The following is a 19,862-nucleotide window of genomic DNA, read 5'->3' on the forward strand; positions in this document are numbered from 1 at the left end:
TGCGACGATACGGCACTTACTTACCGAAGAGAAGAAGATGGTGCTCGTGAACTATGATGACCCGAATCTGCACCGAGGTGTAAGTAAATAGTAGGGGCATTTCCCAGGGGTAACAGCTAGGCTGGGGGGGAGCAGGGAGGGGGTCTATGTAGGGTAGGTTTTTTTTAATTAAGGGTTTAGTTCTCCTTTAATCTGTCTTATATCTGCTCGTGTATGGGGGCCTTAAGCAGACCAGGGACTGATTATTGCTCAGAGGTGCTGTGGTTTTGAGTGACAATTATATATTGTTAATGGTGTGTTCTTGAAGCAACTGTCTAGTGGTATAATGCTATCTAGGGCAGAAATAATGGAAGGTAAAGCTTTCCTTTTAGCTAAAATGTTTAATCCCAGTTTCTGTTTACAGGAACCAAATACTTAGAAAATTAAGGGATAGTTCACTTTTAAATTAACTTTAGAGGCAAATTCACCAAGGGTCGAATATTGAGGGTTACTTAACCCTCGATATTCGACTGGGAATTAATATCCTTCGAAAGTCGAAAAATTTTAGCGCAAATAGTTCGATCGAACGATCAAAGGAATAATCCTTCGATCGAACGATTAAATCCTTCGAATCGAACGATTTGAAGGATTTTAATCCCACGATCGAAGGATTATCCTTCGACCAAAAAAATTTAGGCAAGCTTATGGGGACCTTCCCCATAGGCTAACATTGGGTTCGGTAGGTTTTAGATGGCGAACTAGGTACTTCGACTATGGAATGGTTGAATAGTCGAACAATTTTTAGTTCAAATCCTTTGATTCGAAGTCGAAGTCGTAGTCGAAGTAGCCCATTTGATGGTGGAAGTAGCCCAAAAAACACTTCGAAATTCGAAGTTTTTTTACTTCGAATCCTTCACTCGAGCTTGGTGAATTGGCCCCTATGTGTGATGTAGAGAGTGATATTCCGAGACAATTCGAAACTGACTTTCATTTTTTATTATTTGAGGTTTTTGAGTTATTTAGCTTTTTTATTCAGCAGCTCTCCAGTTTTCAATTTCAGCAATCTGGTTACTAGGGTCCAAATTACCCTAGCAGCCATGCAATGATTTGAACAAGTGACTGGAATATGAATGGGAGAGGGTCTGAATATAAAGATGAGGAATAAGAAGCAGCAATAACAATAAATGTGTAGCCTTACATTTGTTTCTAGATGGGGACAGTCAGATGAAGAGAGCAAATAATTCAAAAACTGGAAAAAAAAAATTAAATGAATTGAAAAGTTGCTACGAATAGGACTAGGGATGTACCAAATCCTGAAGGAGGAAGAGAAAAAACATTTTTTTAGGGATGCACTGAATCCAGGGTTCGGTTTGGGATTTGGGCAGGATTCTGCCTTTTTTAGCAGGATTCGATTTAGGCAGAATCCTTCTACCCGGCCGAACCGAATTTGCATATGCAAATTAGGGAAGGGGAGGGAAATCGCGTGTCTTTTTCTCACTAAACACAAAGTAAAAAATATTTTCCCCTTCCCTCCCCTAAACTGCATATGCAAATTAAGATTCGGTTCAGTATTCACCTGAATCTTTCAAGACGGAATCTGGATTTCCGGCCTATTCCAAAATAGTGGATTCGGTTCGGTGCATCCCTAATTTTTTTCCTTGACAAAAATTCTCGTTATCCTACTGATGAAGGCTGAATCCCAAACCAAATCCTGGATTCAGTGCATCTCTAAAAAGGACATTCTATAACAAAGTTAACTTAAAGGTGAACTACCCCTTTAATTTAGGTTCATGGCACTGGAAATCTTTTAACAAACAAAATTTTAAAATGAAACAGGTATCTTCAGGTATCAGATAATGAAATATACATTGATAACCTTAAAGGAACAGTTCAGTGTAAAAATAAAAACTAGGTAAATAAATAGGCTGTGCAAAATAAAAAAATGTTTCTAATATAGTTAGTAAGCCAAAAATGTAATGTATAAAGGCTGGAGTGACTGGATGTCTAACATAATAGCCAGAACACTACTTCCTGCTTTGCAGCTTTCTAACTCTGCAGGAAGTAGTGTTCTGGCTATTATGTTAGACATCAAGTCACTCCAGCTTTTATAGATTACATTTTTGGCTAACTAACTATATTAGAAACATTTTTTATTTTGCACATATTATCTATTTACCCAGTTGTTATTTTTACACTGCTCCTTTAAGCAAAAAGGTTATTGCATTTGTTAGATTATTTCCTTTTTTTCTCTGTACTGGTTTTAATGTGTAATGTTAAATGTATATGGAATATATATATATATATATATATATATATATATATATATATATATATATATATATATATATATATTCTGTATAGCATTATGTGTTGTACAAGAAAAAATAAAGATGGTTATTACCATAGAAACAGTTATGTTGGCAACAACAGATATTAATAAATATCAAGCCAGCTCCATTATTCAGTATACTAGGCAGGATGTACCTTGGGAAGAACAATATATAATAATGATACAAAGCTGTAAAGGCCAATATTTTTTTGTGATAGACATCTATTACTTTAAATTCTAATGTTTATTCTTCCTACTCTGCATCATTTTCGGAAATGCACTTCCAAAGTAGAACGCAGAGTGAATAGTGCAAAACAGGAGAGGTGCTTTGTGTTGTGCTGAGTGAATGAAGGTGTGGCACTATTTTAATAGCAGGGTTCATAGTAAATTACCCCTATGGCTTATTAGACCCAAAGCAACTTCTTTTTACCCCACCACCACAGCTACTCTTGTTTTTGTTTTATCTACACAGCAACAATTCTAGTAAAAATATATATCTAATAAAATTATGTTTTAGGACCAAAACGTGAAATAAACTCTCCTTTTTTCATAATATACAAACCCTGAGTGTCCCTGTCTTTGTCTTATGCTTTACATTTTTCACTTTGCACCCAGGTCACGGACTCTGTATGTGGAGTGCCCCTATTTAACTGTATAATAAAATATGTGTATATACACAGTATATATATATATTAACCTGAATATTATAAAGTATACAGGATACTTATATCAGAAGCAATTCTGTCTATAGAAATCACATTTCAATAAGTCTTTGCCTAAAACATAAAATAAAGAATGCATTATTTAGTTAAGCAGTAAAAGAGCAGTATCTCTATTAGCAGAACAAATATGTCTGCATATTCTTTAGCTTGACCTCAAAACTTTGTTTTCATAAGCACAGTTGGAAGCCTTCTCTATGGGATATTACTGATAATTAAAACTGGATTTCCTATGTTAAAAGTTATTGTGTTGTAAAAACATTTGCCCGTGTTTTGTAGTCCTTTGTGTGTCTCATAATTGTGCCAACTTGCATACAATATGAGATCTGTGCTACTTTGTTTTTATATTGTGGCTTTTTCTTCTACAGGGGGATTATCCATTTACACTGCATAGTTATTAGAGCGAAAAGATGTGCTGCGCAATTCAACAAATGTATGTAAAAGAAGTAACCAACCATTACGTATCGCTTCCAGCTCAGAGTCGTTGCACTTTTGGTAAGTGAAGAAAAGAAGAAAGACAGAAATACTATTGTCCCTGGATTCTGTTCCAGGAAACTAGATATTTCGGCTAGTGAAGCAAATGTGCCACTTAGTAATTTCTCTCATTTCTACAGTTAGAGAATTAGGCTGTGTATTCTTTTAGTATCCACTTTCTGATGGTTACTGCCCCCGTTGGATCTTGATAGGTGAATTATACCACTGCCCTGGGGGCTTGGCTATTGTAAGTGGTAAATAATTTTAAAATAAGGAAAATAATTGTTAATACTAAAACTGAATAAGGAATAAATAAAATGTTTATAGAAGCTAAAAAACAAAACAAGAGAGATTTTTTTTAAAGGAGAAGGAAAGTCTTCTTGCACTTGGGGGTGCCAAATGTTAGGCACCCCCATGTGATTGTGATTTACTTGAAATTTACCTGAAACTTACCTGAACCCCCGGGGTACTTCCAGTGAGCACCACAGAGTGACCCTCTACCGTCTTCCCCTTTCTTTGCACGGTTGCGCATGCGCAGTAGAGCGAAAAGCCGAACTTCAACTAAAAAGTCAGCTATTTTGTTCTACTGCGCATGTGTCTGCCCCGGGAAATTTGAATAAAGAAGAACCCAGAAAATGGATCGCTCAGTGGTGCTCACTGGAAGAACGCCGGGCTGGTGCTCCTATCAGCAGAAAACTGCACCGGCCCAGGGAGCACCACGGAGCGATCCATTTTTTCAGAAAAGTAAATACAATCACTTGGGGGTGCTTAACATTTGGCACCCCCCAAGTGCAAGACGACTTTCCTTCTTCTTTAATACACAGTCCCCCTGCACCCCCCCCAATATGTGCCAAGAATAGTCCTTAGGACAGCCTTGCTCTCTCAAACACCAGGGGGCACATTTACTAAGCTCAAGGGAAAGATTTGAATGAACAAAACTTCAAATTTCGACCATCGAATAGGCTACTAAGACCTTCGATTCGAACAATTCGAACTATAAATCGTTCGACTATTCGACAATTCGATAGTCGAAGTACTGTCTCTTTAAAAAATACTTTGACTACATACTTCGGTAGTTTAAACCTACCGAGGTTCAATGTAAGCCTATGGGGACCTTCACCAGCACTTTTCTAAGTTTTGATCGAATAAAAATCGTTCGATCGATCGATTAAAATCCTTCGAATCATTTGATTCGAAAGATTTTATCGTTCGATCGAACGATTTTTAGTCGAATGTTCAATCGGAGTATTTGCACTAAAACCCTTAGAATTCGATGGATTTTACTTCGAGGATCGAATTTGAGGTTTTATTAACCCTCGAAATTCGACCCTTGATAAATCGGACACAGATCTCCTAAAATATAGCTGTGCCATGGTCAACATTGGCTCTTATGGTTTCAGGCTCCCTCCACTCATTGGCCATCAGGAACTTGCATAGTGGACGCCAATCTTTTGAATACTGATCTATACATACTAACCAATATTTGCTATTTGGCTTCCCCCACCCACTAGAATTTAAACTAGGCTTAATCAGAACTCTACAATACTGGGCTGAAACAGTGAGAACCAAGTCATCTCAAAAGAGATCTGAATGCTTATGGATATCTAGACTGGCCGAGGCAATATAGTCATCTCATATGTGGTGGAAGCATCAGCAAACTTAGGAGGATTTTTTAATAGACACAACATTCCAGCTTTTTTTAAACCAAGCAATTGAAAAAGCAGCTGGTGCACCTAAAGACCCAGCACCTAAGCACAAACAAAACAATATGGTATATGCAGTGCAGTGACGTATGCAAAGATCTATACACCATAGAGACTGAACAACTGTTTGGTAAGCAGAATAAACCAACATAAATGGACAAACTCCTCATAAAAAGACTTAGAAATGTATCTACACCTAAAGGAAACGGGATTTTGAGAACAGCAAAATACATATTTTAGGCACAGAAGACAAATGGTTTGATGGATCAATAAAAGAGGCATTTAATATCAAGCTGGAACAACCATCTCGAAGAGTCCCTACAACACTACCTGCCAGCCATAGCAAAACTTCCTAGGAAATGTGTTGCAAAATAACGGGTTACCCCAGCAGTGCAGTCTTTTTAGTAGAGCAGTGCAATTCATTACTCAGGATACCCATGGCTAGTTACATTTTAGAATGTAAGCTCTATGGGACAGGGACCTCCCACCTCTGTAGCTGTACTTTGCATATATTTGTATTTATGATTTATTCGTGTATTGACCTCTTTTTGTGTTATCCATTTATCATTCTGCGTTCAACGCTGCGTGCGTAAGTAATGCTATATAGATAAAAATATACATATATATGTTTATGACATTCTTTTGCCCTTGGAAGTAGTACTTACCCCTTAAACCTGTTGATTTTAGTCTTGCAGGACAGCCTTAGGATTTGTAGGAAGACCTATAAGGTATTCAAAGGGTTAAACAAACAAACAGAACAGGGCAGGCAGAAAACAGGGTAGTCAGGAACAAGAAGAGAGAAAAAACAGATAATCAAAAATTTGTAGGTAATAACATACCCATGATATAAAATATAAGAATATTATAAGTCACTGAGGAATTCCATGGCGATACGAAAGTCATTTCATACATCTCATTGATCTCTGGGTGGCTTATAATATCCTCAGACTTTACAAAAAGGGTATATTATTTTTTTTAAAATACCCACGTTTCATTCATTCAATGTGACAGAAATCTGTGAGTATATGATAAGTAATGAAGTTGCGTTGGTGGGCACTGCTGTATTGGAGAGAGTGACGCTACTGCTTGCTCTATTGCTAGACAAAATTTAATTTAATGCAAAGCTATTGTGGATTTTCTATAAGGGCAACTTGAATGGGTTCAAGTTTTGGGGGGGGATGTAGCTGGTGGCCAAAGGAATAATAATTCTACTTCTCGACATTAAACTGCTGCCCTCTCATAATACTATGTTATGGGATATTAAACAACTAAACATAAAATGACATCAGCACTGTGTCAGTGTTGGAAAGATGGAGGAAACAGCGTTAATTTAATTTAGAACTAAGCCCTTTTTAAGATACCTCCTCCTATCATGGCAAATTATGGTCATTACCCAAACACTTATGGTTAATTTTGTCCAGACCTTGTTAAAGGCACTTTTATTTACATTTTTTGGATTGTAGCGCTTTCTTCTTTTAGCAGAATGGGGGGATTCACAAAATTGTCAGGAAGAAGTATCGTTAGATACAACAAATTCACAGCAAGTATCTGGTACACTTATGTATTTATACAAGATATTGGAACGATAAGTGCGTAAGTGAAGGTTAAAGCCTCTCATTTTTGTTTTTAAGGTAGTGCTATGTATATAGCATGAGGCATGTGCAGCGCCGGATTTCAATGGCTGGCGCCCCTAGGCCGCGCGGTCCGACCAGGCGGCCGCGCGGTCCTAGCGCCCACCTCACCTCCCCTTCCCAGCATGCCGGCAAAAAACGCCGGTGCAGCTGCTGTAATTGTATTGGGACGCACACGTCCCCATAATGCGGCTGGGCGGCATGCCGCCCCTATTTTTTGCCGCCCTAGGCCCGGGCCTATGCGGCTTTGCCGCAAATCCGGGCCTGGGCATGTGAATACCTTTTCGCAGAAGGTGCATGCCTTGCATTTGAGAAGGGCTCTTTGGCTCCTTTTATCATCTCTCTCCCTTACCACTATAGTTCTTTTGCGAACATATTTATAGGAAGAAATTCTTAAAACCACATTGCCCTCTAGTGGTAGATTACAATAGCACAGAGATTAAGTTGCACAAATATGTCATTGTTTAGTCAGAGAACATGTACACCCTGCCTATACATGTTTTCAAGGCAACTTTGATGGTGCCTCTGTATTTTAAATATGCTCCTTGAATTCCCCTGTTGTTTTTCCAATATGCACTTTAGAATATTCATTAAAGGGGTTGTGCGCCTTTGCGTTAATTTTTAGTATGATGTAGAGAGTGATATTCGGAGACAATTTGCAATTGGTTTTCATGCTAACATGAGAATGATTTGCATCCAGTGAATTGAATGCTAATGTTATTAATGATGCCTTAACGGAAAGTGATAGAACTTGCAATGCAATAAGTGCATGTGTTGCCAGGGTCCAAATTACCTTAGCAAATGTGCTGATTTGAATAAGAGACTGGAATATGAATAGGAGAGGGATTGAACAGAACATGAGTAATAAAAAGTAGCAATAGCAATACATTTGTAGCCTTACAACACATTTGTTTTTATATGGGGTCAGTGCCCCCAATTTGCAAGCTGTAAAGAGTCAGAAGAAATAGGCAACTATTTCTAAAACTATAAAAAAAAAATAACGAAGGCCAATGGTGTTTTATCTTTTTCCTGAAAATGGGTGGACTTGATATTCACCAGTCATAAAGGAATGTCAACTAGTGAAATTATAACTCTGAAATGAATATGGGGGTTTAGGCATATTTTTAATGGCTCTTTTAAAACCAGGTGATCGCAAAGCATTTGCTATTTCTATTTGCATACGCATAGATGGGCCTGTGTAAAAATGTAAACTCAAGATGAAATAACTATTCACAGTGGTAACTACTTCTATACACACACCTTAAAAACTGCTCAATAGTCTGCCATGCAATTCTGCGAACAGATGCCAGTGATCCCTGGAATTAACATCAGCCTTGACCTGCCGATAGTTCCAGGATTAGTGGATTGAGCTAACATGAGTCTGATTTGCAGCCAGTGAATTAGTGCTAATGGCAATAATGATGCCTTGAAAGGCAAGTGATAGAACTTGTGCACACATGCAGTAAGTGCACTGCAACTGCCATGCGATTCACCAAAACAAATGTTAATTTGCATCCATATTGGCAAAATGAGTGCACACACAACATTTCTCTAGCACCAACAATAAAAATAAAGGTATGGGGTAAATGCTGAATTGTGGCTAAAAACATGGTGATTTGTGTCCGTAACTGGCTCTTTAAACAGAGCACTATGGTGAAACTATCATAAGAGCTGTGAATTGGGAAAAAGTTGCATGAATAAGATAAACAAATTGCATTTTTAATGTAATATATCAATTATTATATTGTGTCCATTTTTGTTGGGCACATTTGTAAGGCCTGCTTATAGACGGTGCAAAAATGCACACATTTTTTCCATGAACAACTTGTATTACATTCCCCATATGTTTGTAAATAGCATAATATGTTTTTAGCACCAAGATAACCATGTCTCTGTTGTGGGCCAATGTTTTTCGGATTCTTGACAAATACTGATGTTGTGGTACATGACTAAAGGAGGGGGAAACTCCATGAATGTTTTTGGCATACTCTCAATATCGTCAAGCTGGGCACTTTCCAGATCTTTAAGTGTATACAACACTTCACTTAATGCACTAAACACGCACTTGGTCTTTAAAAGTGGCAGAGATTTATCTTATAATTTACACGGCAATGCTATAGAACTGTGTTATAAATCCACTCAAAGATGTTGCAAAGAGCAGTGTATTGTACGCTGCACAAACAATCTTTAATTTTCTTTGGATGAAAGCTATCAGAAAATTTGAACAAACACACCTATGAAATTTGCTCAAACACAGATGCTGTTAAGTATATCGCTACAAATGTTTACATTTGGTTTGCAAATTCATTTTATACTTGGAGCTATGAAGTATTTCTAAGCTATTTAGAAAATAGTGACATCTAGTGATGGGCAGGTTATGTAGCACAGGAGTACACATGAGAGTCAGCTTAAAAACTATCCTTAATATATATATATATATATATATATATATATATATATATATATATATATATATATATATATATATATATATATATATATATATATAAATAAGTGTGGGGGCATGCTATCTGAAATACAAAAGAGAAGGGTTGTGGGAGCACTCCAAGGCCAAGTAAAAATGTGTTTAACTACAATGGAAGTGCTTCAGATCTGACCAATTTAACAACAAACACAGAGAAAAAGAAGGAGGATTGATCAATGTACATTGTACACACAATGTCCTGACCTGGGTATTGGTTTCAGTCTGAGGGCTAAGTCCTCCCACACCATTATCTTTTGTGGCTTTTAAGAGAGAGAGAGACTGCCCAAACTAACACCCATTTTTAAAAAGCATAGGACCAAAATTTGTTTAAAGGGGCAGGTGTGGGGGTGCAGGGATGTACAAGTCTTTTTATACTATGACTGGGGGAAAACAGTTAGGGACCATCGTACGTGGTTTACCTTGACGTGGTATGTGGGCTTATCAGCTTTAGGATTGTAACTTTTGTAAACACATGCACTTACTGTACATATAATATAAATACTGAATTACTTATGAGACAGGGGACCAGGGAATGTGCATTGATTAATTGGCCATATCAGTAGCACTTCCATTGTATTTAAAAGCATTTTTACTTAGTCTTGGAGTGCACACACAATCCTCCTCTTTTGTATTTTGCACAATATTGCACCTAAAATATATTTTACGTGCTTTTCACAGTTGCAGTACTGGAGTACAAATCCCGGGCTACTTCCTGGTCCAGAGGTGGCGGTAGCATCAGGATTGCCCCATGCCAAGGGTAGGACTGGGCCAGCAGGACAAAGTGATAAACGGAAATCCACCGGTGGGCCCTGCCGACCCAAATCCACCTGAAACTATGGGTGCTTTCAGGCTTTTCACTGCCTCTCCTACTTATCATGGGAGAGGGAGGGGGTGTTGTGGCCAAGGTGGAGGACATCATGACTGAGATGGGGAGGGGGGTGAGGGTGCCCTTTCTATCAGAAAGCAGGATACAGCTCTGAACTGTGATGGGCAGGACACAAATAACAACATTTCCCAAGCTGTATAATCTATTTATCTTAACTTAAATGAAGTTATTGAAAACCATATTTCTGTGTTGCAGATAAAGCTAGACAGAAGTGATGGCATGCATACCCCTAGGGTGGCATCGGACTAAAATACAGCCCTCCTTATAGTCTCTTCTTCTAGACTCCCTTCCCAAAAGAAAACAAGACTACACTGCAGGGACTACTTGCTAGTTGTAATACTACCAGTATCCTCCCAGTGGTGACTTACCTACTGGGGATCTTACCTCACTAGAGATCATAGTCACCTCTGTGGTGCTGACACTCTCAGCAGTGGCATTGATCACCTTCTGGGAATGCTGAAGCTTTGCAGTTAACAAGCTACTTTATCTGCATGGTGTTGGAGCTCCAGGCCTATTTTCCAGGGGCACCTTCCTCCAGGTCTGGACTGAGAAATAAAATAGGCCCTGGCATTTCAGGTACCCAGAGGCCCCAACAGGCCACACAGAGGCCCAAACAGCCCCCCACTAAATAGTAAATATCTATGGCATCTTACAGCAGCCCCACAGCCACAGATTGCCAGTCCGGAACTGCAAAGGCTTCCTCCATGATTCTCAAGATGCTTTCTGGTGGTTTCAGGGAAGAATCTGGTGATACTACAATTTACAACCCTTAGGGGCACATTTACTTAGCTCGAGTGAAGGATTAGAATAAAAAATAGTTCTAATTTCGAAGTATTTTTTTGGCTACTTCGACCATCGAATTGGCTACTTAGACCTTCGACTACAAATCGAACGATTCAAACTAAAAATCGTTCGACTATTCGACCATTCGATAGTCGAAGTACTGTCTCCTACCGAGCACCAAAGTTAGCCTATGGGGAAGGTCCCCATAGGCTTTCTAGGCAATTTGGGATCGAAGGAAAATCGTTCGATCGATGGATTAAAATCCTTGGAATCGTTCAATTCAAAGGATTTAATCGTTCGATCGAATTGCGCTAAATCCTTTGACTTCGATATTCAAAGTCGAAGGATTTAACGTCAAGGGTCGACTATCGAGGGCTAATTAACCCTCGATATTGGACCAATAGTAAATGTGCCCCTTAGTGTAGGCGACCAATTCAGGCTCCTGCAGTTTTTTGGCATTTCCCTGATGTGTCCAGCATCTGAGGCTTAATGAATTACTCAACCACCGGTAACACTGCCTTATGACTTCACCAAAGGGAGAGGGCCTTGGGTTGCCCAGGGAGACGGATGAGGGTCATGTGGATTGGAACCCTCTGCCTCTCCTATAGTAACATAAAGCTTGCCATTTAGCAGCATGTTCTGAGAATATGTGTCCTTTGCTGTGTGTGAATGTAACAGGAAAAATACATATCAGTTTTTTCCCCACATACTGTAAATTGTAGATTATTATATGCTTGTAACCTATGACATTGCTGGATTACAACACACTTCAATTTTATGATACTAATTATATTAAGATAAACACTGTGCTTCATTTAATTAGTTTTGAGACTCTAGCCCTCTTTTGATTATCATGCAATTTAATTAAGCCTGTGGATGGGAGTTTTTTTTATTTTTACTTTTCAATATTTCCTAGTCAGACTTTTGATCAAAGAACCAGAAAGCATTCTGTAATTATTAACATGTTGTTTTGTTCCTTAGCTCCTCAACAAAATCCCAAACCTTTGGGAAGATGGACACATACTAAGGCTATACATCATTCAGGACCCACTGGGCTCTCAACTCTTTTGACAAGTAACAATCACTGTGTCTGATGTCCCTGTTGTTTTACACACACACTTCCCACACACATATATATATGCTTATAAAAAAGATTTAAAAAATAAAAATACAGTTTTAATTAAAAATAAATTCTTCTACCCCAGTGTAGATTGGGACCTCTATATATTTAGAGAACTCTTTGAGTCATTAGGTGAGTGCACAAGAAGAACAAGGCTGTGGAGTGGTTGCTAAAAACATGAAAACTGCAAGCTTACTATATAAGTGCTTAAGACTCATCAGTCTCCATCTCAGGGCCAGAACAGAGCGCAGGCAGAAGAATAATATTCCTAGGGGCAAATTCACTAAGATTCGTAGTTGCGCCAGGCGCAACTTCGCCGCGCTTCGCCACACTTCGCCAGGCGTAGTTTTGCCAGCGCTCCGCAAATTCACTAAAATCCGAAGTTGCGCACAGGGGTAGCATAAGGTTGCGAAGTTGCGTTAGCGTTGATTCGCTAAGTGAAGCGAAGTTACGCTAGCGAAGGTTAATTTGCATACGGCGCCAAATTCAAATTTCAATGGAGGAATACGTAGAATCACTACAAATGCCTGGGAAACCTTCAAAACATCAAATAAATTTTTTTTTTGCCCTACACATGTGCCCACTGTATAGTTAAGTTGCCATGAGTTAGGAAATGTAGGGGGGAAGGAGAGGAGCCCCAAAAAAATTCTCGATCATTTTCAGCCTATCACCCATAATATAGAAAACGCCAGCGTTTTTTGGGACTTAGAAAAAATTTGAACTTTTTTGGAAGCAATCCCTCTCTACTCTATTGCGCTTCGCCTGGTCTGAGGTGGCGAAGGAAGTCTAGCGTAAAAAGTAGCGTTCAGTACACTGCGCGCGTTAGTGAATTTGCGTAGTTACGTCCGTAGCGAAAATTTCGCCAGGCGTAAGGGTGCGAAGTAACACTAGCGAATCTACGCCAGTGTTCGTTAGTGAATTTGCGAAGTAACGAAAATGCCCAACGCTAGCGAATTGACGCTAGCATTCAGCGATTCGGCGCTTAGTGAATTTGCCCCCTAGGGTGTAAATGTATCATAAGCTGGAGAGCAGAGGCATGTGCAAATGGATTTGCCTTGGGTGTCGGGCATGGAACAATTACCTTTTTTTGCAGTTGGTTAGAATTCTTATACACAAAAATGTTTTATCTGATCAATATGCCATTCACATAAGTTAACCTAAGGTATGAAACCTCATTCCCACATTATATGTACTCAAACAATTAACAAATAGGTTATATTTAGTATCATATACGTTTTAATACCACTGATACTACCAAACAGACAGGGGCGTAACTACAGAGGAAGCAGACCCTGCGGCTGCAGGGGGGCCCAGGAGGTACAGGGGGCCCCATGAGGCTCTCATTGATGAGCAATTTGAACATATATTGGTAAAACAGGACAAACACTGGATATGTTGGGGGCCCTAAAATTAATTTGCTGTGGGGCCCAGCAACATCTAGTTTCGCCACTGCAAACAGATATATATTAATTTTGAGCAGTTTAGTTGTACTGTGCCTAAAGTCGCCACCTCACCATGTGGCATGCATCTAAATTAATTGCTAACCAGCCATGAAGGATATGGGTTTCAATTGGCTCTTTCACATAGGCTTGTACCTAATCCACTTTATTAGCTTATGGATTCATACTGCACAAAATTTGGGATTTGGTGCATGCCAAGTTTCATGCAATAAAGGTAAATTGTGTTGGAATGAACTGGCACCACTGAACAAAGTAACTGCAACTCTCTGCCACCTGCCTGGTTCTGTGATTCTCTCTCTTTTAAAGAAGAAGGAAAGTTCAAATCATTATGCAAAATGTTAGGCACCCCCAGTGATTACAATAGTTTATACCCTATTTGTAGAAAACTTCTCTGGACCCTGGTATTTTTGTAGGAGTAGTACAACAGAGTGATCTTTCTCTGTCTGGTATTTCTGAGTGACCACTGAGTGATCTACTCTTCTTCATTATTCTCTGGCCCTTGGCCGGCACATGTGTGGTACAGAGAAAAGCTGTGCCATGCATGTACAGAGCAATAAATCAGTCATTTCACTTTTACTACGAATGCCAAAGCCAGGGGCTCTACTATGCTCAACGTCAAGTACAAAGAAGCAGAACATGGAGCTGTAGTACCTACACCTGGGGTATCATGTAAGTGATTGCACTCATTGGGGGTGCCTAATATCAGGCACCCCTGGTGATTTGAACTTTCCTTCTCCTTTAACAGAATGCTGCTTATTCACTGCAAGACAATGCCTAATAGCACACAGCATTTTAAAATGGTATACAATTTAATATATCATACTGTTATATCTGTTATAAATATAGTGATACAGTGTAAGTGCACATTAGACTATGCCTTTGTTGCCATGGCATCACGTTCCTTTAATTTCTAACATGTTGTAGACAGTGGTATTTTACAATATTCAACTGGTCTTTACTTTTGATTTTCGTGGTGTATAAATTATTTACATTTTTGTCTGGAGTTTTAATAGCTATGTGGTTGCTTTGGCTTAATTAATGTAGCAACCACCAGCCAGCAGCTAAGAAGTCAAAATGGAGGATGAATAATAGAGGCCCTGATTAAAATTATAAGCACTACAAATAAGAACGATGCTAAAATTGAATTTCCAATCATAAATTAATTTAATTTGCAGTCAGCAAAAACACAAATAGCAAGGTTAATCATTAAGAACATTATGGAAAATGAAGAACATCTTAAGAACAGGCAGGCTGTTGTTTCTCCTACTCAATGTAACTAAATGTGTTGCAGTGGGACCTGGAGTGTTGTTCTTACATCTACCAGGCAGCTGTTATCTTGTGTTAGGGAGCTGCTATTGTTACCTTCCCATTGTTCTGATGATGGGCTGCTGGGGGGGGGAAGGGGTGTGATATAACTCCAACTTGCAGTACAGCAGTAAAGAGTGACTGAAGTTCAGAGCACAAGTCACATGACTGGGGCAGCTGGGAAACTTGCAATATGTCTAGACCCATGTTAGATTTCAAACTTGAATATAAAAAAAAATCTATTTGCTCTCTTGAGAAACGGCAGTGCAGAATTCTGCTGAATTTTCCCCATAACAGTATCCCTTTAAAAAAGTCTTAGTTTAGATTGAGACCTGTACCCCGCTTCTTCTGTTCAACGACATATTGGTGACTGTCCGCACAATGAGACTATATCAGCATGTTTCAGCTATTCTTATATAATTGAACCGTAATAGTTTTCTCTCAAACTTTAATTTGTTATGATGCTGCAATAGCTTTTAATCAATTTGTAACCTTTATATATAAACATTTAAAACTTTTAATCGACTTGAAGGGCCCTGGAAAGGAACTATCTACTGAATAAATATTACATCAAGGCTTGTAAACTGTGTAATTGATTGCAATTTTCTCATTTACATAAAAACAATCAGGTGTAACATTGGGGATTTAAAGTTGTTAATTGGAAAAGATTTTTGAATGTTATAGATGAAGCAAGACTAACCAGCTATAGTGCACTTTAAAACCACAGAACTTTTACTTTTGAGCTTAAGCTGAGTACACGGCTGTGTAGAACTTCTTGTTTGAACGACATTTGCCTATGATACGCCTGAAAGCAATATTGCTAAACTTTTGCCATGAGGTTTATGCTAGTGAGATAGTAGGGTTCAGGTCCGGACTGAGAATTAAAATAGGCCCTGGCATTTCAATTACACAGAGGCCCAATCAGCCCCCACCAGCCAATAAATACTGACTTTCTATTGCATCTTATAGCAGCCCCTCTGGCATTTGCCAGAACCCACAGATTGCCAGTCCGGGCCTGGTAGGGTTTTGACCTAAAAACAGAGCTGTTCAGGTCAAAACTGCTTGGCTAGCTTTCCAAAAAAGGAAATCTGGACAGAACTACCATTGATGTGGCCAGTGGCAGAACTACTGGGGTGTCATTCCAACCAGGCCCGCTGGCAATTTGCGTGCATGCAAATCAGCCTTGAAGGTCGTGTCTGGAGGGGGGATCAGCTGCTAGGGTTGCCAATTCACCCCTTTAAAACCAAACACATGTGTAATCCACAGCCTGCATGGCTAATTAGCAATTCATTTAGATGCATGCTGCAGACTGAACTGATTTCTGTGCAGCCATGCATCATGCAACTACATGACTTGCTAATTAACCATGAAGGCTGTGGATTCCATGGGGCAAATTCACTAAAGTTTGAATTTTCACCAGCGAACGCTCCACCAAACTTTAAGCCACTTCGCCAGGCGTTAGGGTAGGACTACACTGGTGTTTTCTGATCCGACGCGCTGTGCAAACACACAGGCGGCAAGTAGGATGAGAAGGAAATAAGGTAAAATATACAAATGTAGGATGAAGTCCCATCGTTGATCCGACGCAACACGACTGTCGGATGCAGACACAGTGACAATGCTGTTTCTTACCTTATTTCCGTTGCATCCGACTTGATGCCTGACTTTTTGCGCATCGCGTCGGATCACGCTGAAAACGCCAGTGTAGTCCTACCCTAAATTCGTTACCACTACACTAATTAACTAAAATACAAAATTGCTACTCAGCAGCTGAACGCTGTCGAAGTTTCACTGGTGTAAATTCGTCAGTGTGAGCATTTCTTGGCGATCTTTTGCAAGCGTTCAATTCTGATTAATGAAACTTCGTTAGTACTCTTACGCTTAGGTTTATTTGAATAGGGCATGTACATATATGTCATATATATATATATGTCTTTATTAGTGATGTTGATGCAAATGCTTGACGTGGCCACTTATTATTACAAATGTCCAAGGAAGCAAAATAAAGACCGTTGGAGTCCTTGTAGATAGTAAACTTGGCTGTAGCAAGCAATGCCAGTCAGCAGCATCAAGGAAAAATAAGGTCTTGAGCTGTATTAAAAGGGGCATTGATTCAAGGCAGGAGGGGGTCATTCTTCCACTGTATAGAGCACTGGTAAGGCCCCATATAGAATATGCAGTCAGGTGCGTTTCTGCCATGAGGTGAGTACCTTGCCTCAAGCGGCATCTCCCCAGAAGTTACAATGGGCGGCAAAAAGCCGCTCCTTTGCAGCATTTTAAACGTTGCCTAAGGCGGCAAAACAGCCTGGAGCGTGCCTGTATGCAGTACAGTTTTGGTCTCCAGCGCTCAAACAGGACATTACAGAATTAGAGAGGGCACAGAGAAGGGCAACTAAGCTGGTAAAAGGTATTGAAAATCTTAACTATGAAGAAAGACTGGCCAAATTGGGGATGTTCACGCTGGAGAAGAGGCGCTTAAGGGGCGACGTGATAACTATGTATAAATATATAAGGGCATCGTATAATAATCTCTCTTATGCTTTATTTACCAGTAGGTCTTTCCAGCTGACGCAAGGTCACCCATTCCAGAAGAAAGGAGACTTTGCCTAAATATTCGGAGGGTTTTTTTTTACAGTAAGAGCTGTGAAGATGTGGAATTCTCTCCCTGAATCAGTCGTACATGCTGATACATTAGTACAGGAGTATACATGTGCTGCACCTATTGAAACAAATGCTCTGTACCTTTTGGTGCTAGGCACAAAGGGAACCCTGTCATGGGTGTCCACAGAAAATTTTGCAGGGTGGAGGACAAAGTCATCTATCGAAAAACAACCTGTTTTTCTAGACTAAGCCTGTACACCAAACTATGTGCCAAGTTTGTCAATGTCAATGTACTTGTAACGCCGATGAAGTTGCTCACAACTTACAATATTGCATAACTAGGGGGCTGTTTAAGTAGAGGTCATAAATTATGAAAATGTTTTTGGGCATTTGCACTTTGTGAACTCTCCTCTAAATGCCACACCCATTTTAACAAAACATATCCCATACTTGCCAGAAAATGGATAATATATAGTGAATAAAGTACCCCTCTTGTAAAATATAAGGATATTATAAGTTACCGAGGAGTTTCATGACCATATAAAAACACGAGGCCGAAGGTCATGGAACTCCGAGGTAGCTTCTAATATCCTCATATTTTGCAGAAGGGGGTACTTTATTTATTATAATACACAAGTTTCAGTGAGTCATGTGACAGAAATGACATCAGAACTCACCTTTTATAACTGATGACATCAGAACTCACCGTTTATAAGGATATAATTTACAAGATATTCATGGCTTTTGTGTATTATAAGCACATTAACTCCAGATGAGGCAGAATATTCACTAAATAAAATAGATAATGGGCATTTTAACACCAGACATTCCAGTATAATTACCATGGAAAATGCATAATCAGCATATTAACCCGAGAAGTACAAAACAATTGCAGTTACAACATATCCCAGTCAAACTCTGCAATGTCCTTTCCCTGCACACACTTCGTATTCAGTCCATGTGATACTTGATCTGTATGTTTAAGGCACACCATATGCTGCAGGATGGCGCCCAACAATATTTGTGTGCCATCTCCTGATGTGTTTCTCTACAGCTTCATTAGAGGATCCTGTGCTCCTTTAAATTGTGTTGAGGATGGTCTGTGATTTACCACAACTTAAAGCATTTACATTTTTATATATAACTTGCCATTGTGTCACCTTCTTAGAGAGATACACAGATCTGTAGCTGGAGGATTGGGAAACCAATAATATTAATATGAAAATTCCTGGTTGCTCACCATGGGTTCCAGTGTTGTGACAGTGTCCAATACAAAATGCAAAAGTTTTGGTGGTGGTGCTGATGCTCTTTGGATACCTGGCATGCCCACTGTGGGCAGCGTAAGACAGGGGGGCCTGAGCCCACCCAGGCTGATGCTTCAGTGCTTTAATGCTCCTCACTGAGGGGGATCCTGAATCAGGAGCTTTGCCTCACCCCTGAATTTAATACTCTAGGGGGGCTGTTGGTGCTTCAATGAAAGAATTGTAAAGCAGAGTTAAAAGGTGCTCCACTAGCTGCAAATATGTTCAGCACATAAAGCCTTGCGCTACTTCCATCTTCTATTTCCCTATATGTGTATCTACCTACACAGTAGTGCAGAAACCCCCGTCATGTTAACTAACTGTCAGCCATGTGTTACTGTTTTGGTCAATGCTCTCTTCAAAAAGTAATTAGTGCTACCCAAGAAAACACTTAAAACCCCTTGCTTCTATTATAACAAAATCATACAAAGAAGGAAAAACTAAAACAATTCCCTAATGTCAATGAAAAACCAGTTCTAAAGATTGTGCTTTTAATCCCAGAATAAACAGTGCGCTATGAAAATGTAATTGAATAAAGTTTATTGTAACTACATTACTAATAGTGAGAGAACTATTCCTGGATATATTAGTGTTTCAAATGGCTGAATCGTTCATAATGAACTTCTTATTGGAGGCATACAGCAAATTAGAGTTGGCTCAGTCAGCCATTCGCATTGCATTACTAATTCTGTCTCTGTAGATTTCTTTGCTTTTCTAGGTGCAGAGAATATAGAGATGAGAAAGAACCTACCATAGGATAGCACGACTGCTGCCTTAATTTCCTCCCAGCCTCATATCTCATGCCTTGCTACATTTCTTAGTGCAGAGTTTATGACCAGACCATACACTTGGGTGTTAAGAGAAAGACTGAAACAAGTAATGTGCTAAAAGACTAGATAATCAAGAGAAGGTGAGCATGCAGCTTTAGGACTTATAGCAAAATTGCGTTGTCTCCAAGGTCACATTTTAAAGCCCAAATTGGTTTCTTTAACAGGAAGTTCACATGACACCCAGTGACCCTGGGTTGGACTGGCCCAGCAGTACTCCGGGTAAAAACCTGGTGGGCCCCACCGACCCAGACCCACT

The sequence above is a fragment of the Xenopus laevis genome, chromosome 2L (genome assembly GCF_017654675.1).
Source record: "Xenopus laevis strain J_2021 chromosome 2L, Xenopus_laevis_v10.1, whole genome shotgun sequence".
Lineage (NCBI taxonomy): Eukaryota > Metazoa > Chordata > Amphibia > Anura > Pipidae > Xenopus > Xenopus laevis.